The sequence below is a fragment of the Suncus etruscus genome, chromosome 16 (genome assembly GCF_024139225.1).
Source record: "Suncus etruscus isolate mSunEtr1 chromosome 16, mSunEtr1.pri.cur, whole genome shotgun sequence".
NCBI classification, from domain to species: domain Eukaryota; kingdom Metazoa; phylum Chordata; class Mammalia; order Eulipotyphla; family Soricidae; genus Suncus; species Suncus etruscus.
Window position 1 is genome coordinate 8,261,197 of NC_064863.1, and position 4,504 is coordinate 8,265,700.

At 37.7% G+C, this 4,504-nt stretch overlaps 1 pseudogene; it reads right to left on the reverse strand.

The window, feature by feature from the left end:
* Positions 1-2,648: 2,648 nt before the first annotated feature.
* Positions 2,649-4,008, reverse strand: LOC126032563 (serine/threonine-protein kinase Chk1-like; annotated as a pseudogene).
* Between the last annotated feature and the right edge of the window lie 496 nt (positions 4,009-4,504).

Here is a 4,504-nt window from a genome sequence, read left to right on the forward strand (position 1 = left end):
AGTTAGTGCTCCTGGTTTGGTTTTTACACAGAGGAAAGGATGACATGTCCTCTCAATTCATCAGATCATTAGGTGATGAGATAGGGCAAACCTCTCTTAGATCAAGTTGTTTCTGTTTACTTGTGGCAGGATGTCATATCAAAACTGGTGCAAGTTGGTGTAAGAGTGATATTAAGAATTTCTCAGGGAGGAGTTTGGTTCATGGTGTTTTTTCTGGGAACTGTGTCCATTCTACATCTGGTATCTGTGGTTCTGGATTGGATGGTTTCTGTCAAATTACATGGAGTCTAAGTTGGGTCCACATGACACATGCTCAGGGTGGGAGGCGCCCATGTATTATAAAATATATGTCTTCTTATCCCTAATAGATAAGAGCTTGTTTCTGTACTTAGGATTTCCACTTTTTTAGAGTGCTTTGAGTCTGTATAGTTTCTGATTATTGTTTATTCATAAATCTGTGTATTCTTCCTTCAAACCAAATTAAATCTGGCTGGGTGAAATATGCTCAATTATGTATTGATTTCTTTGAGTTCTGTCACTATATTCCATCACTGTCTTTGGCCTGAAGGGCTTCTTGTGACAAATCTGTTGTAATTTTTAAGGATGCTCCTTTGAAGTAATTCTCCTTTTTGATCTTGCTGCTTTTAGTATTCTATTCCTATCTGTGTGATTCATCATTGTGACTAGGATATGTTTTGGGATGGTTTTCTTCAGGTCTCTTTTAGGTGGTACTCTTTGGGCATGCAAGATTTGATGGCATGGAGACTTTAGCTCTAGGACTTTCTCTGCAATGATGTCCTTGAGGTTGATACTTCCTGTGTTTTCTACTGGGATTTCTAGAACTCCAATTATACTTATGTTGTTTCTGTTGTGTTTATTGAATACTTCTATTTGGTCTATTTACATTCTTTGAGAACGTTTCCCACTGTCTGATCATTTGCTTTTAGACTTTTTAGCCTTTTCTTTTGTATGGAATTTTTATACATCTCATCTTCCAGCTCACTGATTCTGTCTTAAACCATTTATACTCTCTTGGAGAGGCTTCCAGTGAGGTTTTTATTTCACCAGCCAAGCTGTTTAGTCCTGTTATTTCAGTTTGAAGTTTTCTCATTTTACTTTTATATCATTTTGATTCTTATTTGTGGCACATTCAGCTCATCCCATGCTTTCTTTGAGCTCTATGAACATCCTCCATATTTTCTTCTAATGTCCCTATCTTCAAGACTAAATAAGTGTTTTGTGCTTTGTGGGTCATCAGAGCTACCATCTTCATTCTCTAAGCATGGTGGAGATCTGTATTGTTTCCCTGTTGTCATGGTGTTACTGTGATGTAGTCTACATTCTGTGCTAGGGATCATTGGCTGTGAATAGCGTGCAGTTACTTCTCCTCTGGCATAGTCTTTGAGTAGCCTACTTATAACTGGGAAGGTTCTGGAAGCCCGGGAATTGCAAGCAGGAAGAACCAGCACTGCTTCTCTGATAGGTGTTTTTTTCTGATGCTTTTAACCTAAATACATTTTCCTTTCTAAACCATTTTTTGAGAAGAAGCTGTCATTTACCTAAAGATTAAGTACTTTCCAATACCCTGCTAATAATTAGAACCTAACTAGCACTTCGACTTTCCATGTAATCACATTTGTGCTTGTCCAAACACTTGCACAAAAGGCAACCTAGATTTGAGTTCTGGTTCTGCCAATCTTATTGATTTTAGATCTCTTAATTTTTAAGTTTTTGTAACCATAAAGCAAGAAAAAATACTATATCTTATCTAATTATTTTCTGATAAAGACTACATTTAACATGAGGCAATAAAACATGGAGAACAAGAATAATGATAATTGATTTTCTTATTTCCCTATTTGATTTTTAAAATTCTTATTTATATAGTGTACCATTAAACATTTTTATGTGTTGAATGCATATCATCCTTAAAAGTAAATTTAGTTTAACACAGCTTTATTTTTTCATTTTCCAAAATACAATTAATTTCTATAATGAAGAACTAAAATATAGCTGTGAAAGTATAATACAAAAAAGTCTTTAAATATGCAATAATAATTTTAGAGGAATAAAGGGTCAAGCAATATATTACATATTATTAACTACATTGGAAAAAGTATAGCTACTTGTCATTCTAATTAACAGTCATAATTCAAAACCAGTGTATAAGTATCCTTTCACTGGCCTTTTGAAGACATAAATACAAAGTCTATGTCTGTTATTTTGAAGTCTGCTTTACTTCAGAGAGGAATAAATTGGACATCCACAAAGTCATTTACAAAGGATTGTCTTTACAAATTCATACAGCTAGGAAGAAAAGTATGCCTTCTACTAAGTCAGTAGAAATAGGAAATTCTCTCATTATCTTGGTCTAAAAGCTGATAAATTCACGTGTCCTTAAAGCTTAGTTTCTATCTGATGGATCTCAAATGTAGACACTATTTTAAGAATTATCTAATGAGTCCTCTTCATTGTTTCCCCCAAGTTTTACTTACAGTGAAGACATAGGTATCATGTGTATGCAAAATGTATGTAAAGAGTAGACAGTATTCAGTTAACAAGGGATAAGTCTTCAGAGCCCACTGCTAGCCTGGTTAATATCCACATAGCAGCGCTCAATTCACCAGGAAAACCCAGAGTCAGTGGATCTAGCATGTGACAGGAAACCAAACCTACTGGCTGTTGACATCACTCAGCTTCCCTTTGATCTTCAGGAAGTGTCTCTTGAATTCCAATCCTTAGAAAGTTGGAAATCAACCAAGATCTTTTCATCATTTTTACCAAATTCACTTTGAAAATCAGTTAATTGGTTGTTGATACAGTAACCTGATTCATACAACTTTTCTTCCACTGATAACCCAATTTCTCACAAGTCTCTTTTAGGCATTAATATGATTTATCGGCATTCAACTTGGTAAAGAACTGAATCATTCTTTTCACTAAGCGCTGCCAGGGTTTCTGTGAAGACCCCAGGGTGCCCAGCAGTTGACTATTGAGAAGCATGTGGTCAGGGCATGCAGGCTGGGAGAAGTTGATGCCCTGTACCTGTTTGCTGAGGTTGAGGGGCTGCTGTCCCACAAGGAAAGACCTGTGAGTGATTCTGGCTAAGAACTGGAAAACTTCACATTTTCTTCACTGGAAGCACTGTTCATTTGGGAGAAATCCAAATTGGACAGAATATGCTTCGAGAACCCTGTAGGAGAATCTGGAATACCACCTTTCTTGGGGGGCTTGTTGTATATTGTTCTTTTTTGATGTTTGGGATGGTGATCCTTCCCGATGAATTCTCAACTAGGATCTTATGCAGTAGAGTTAAGAGTGGCAGAATCAATTTTTTTCTCAAGGGATAAGGTATGCTTTTATTTCCAGTCAGAATATTTCTGACAACTGTCACTAGGCTGGTCCAATGGAAGTTCTCCAGCCAATGTTGTGGTGAGCATGATTACACAGGACCAAACATCAACTAGCTCTGTGTGAAACTTCTTTCTCTTGAGAAGTTCTGGAGCAACTTAAAGTCTCACGCATCTTGTTCAGTAAACTCTCCTTGTTGTTGTGCTGGAATACTGTTGCCAAGCCTAAGTAAGATATTTTGAGGTTATCCCTCTCATCCAAGAGGAGATTTTCTGTATATTATCCAAATAACATGTAGATAAACCACCTCTGCCATGAGCTGATGGAAGAATCTCTGAGCATCTTGTTCAGGCATGCCTATATCTGGTTCTAGTTTATCAAAAAGCTCTCCCCCACTAAAGTACTCCAGAAAGAGATACAGGATGCTGCCTTCTCTCCTGTGACCATAGAATTTCACCAAGTTCCCATGCTTTAACATTTTATTGATACAGATCTCTTTCTTAATGTTTTCCAGACATCTGCGGCACACTTTATGTCTATGATCTTCGCTGCAACTGTCTCCTCTGGTCTTCTATTCACCACAATCTGAACTTTGCCTTAGGTGCCTTCTCCCAGCATCAGCACCAGGTCCCAGTCCTCCATGAAGGGCACAGCCATGATGTGGGGCCATCTGGTTGCCTTCTTGCCTGCTGTGGGCAGCACCGCAACCCACTAGGCAGCCCAGAACCACTTTTTCTGCCAAAACTAACACAGCTTTATTTTTATGCCCTAGAGTTTTGGTAATCATGATTCAATAGACAGTTATTTAGTTCATAAGGATAATTTCTCTGGTGAAATATACTGTAGTAATAAATTATTTATGGCGGGAAGGAAATAAGTGTAGAAGTTAAAAAATAATATTAATAGAGATTGATTTGCTTTCCTGAGTGAGGCAGACAAGAAGATAACAGCAAACATAATCTCTTCAGGGTCCAGAACAGGGAAGCTGACTCCACCCAATAAGGGTGGAACCAGAGGATCATGGCTACTCAGTGAAACCAGAAGGTCCATGACGGTGCACCTCTTTTAGCACATAAACCCCACCACAACATGTAGTAAAACCACACTACAAGCGTGTCAATGGGGGAAACAATGTAGGACAACACAAGTCAAT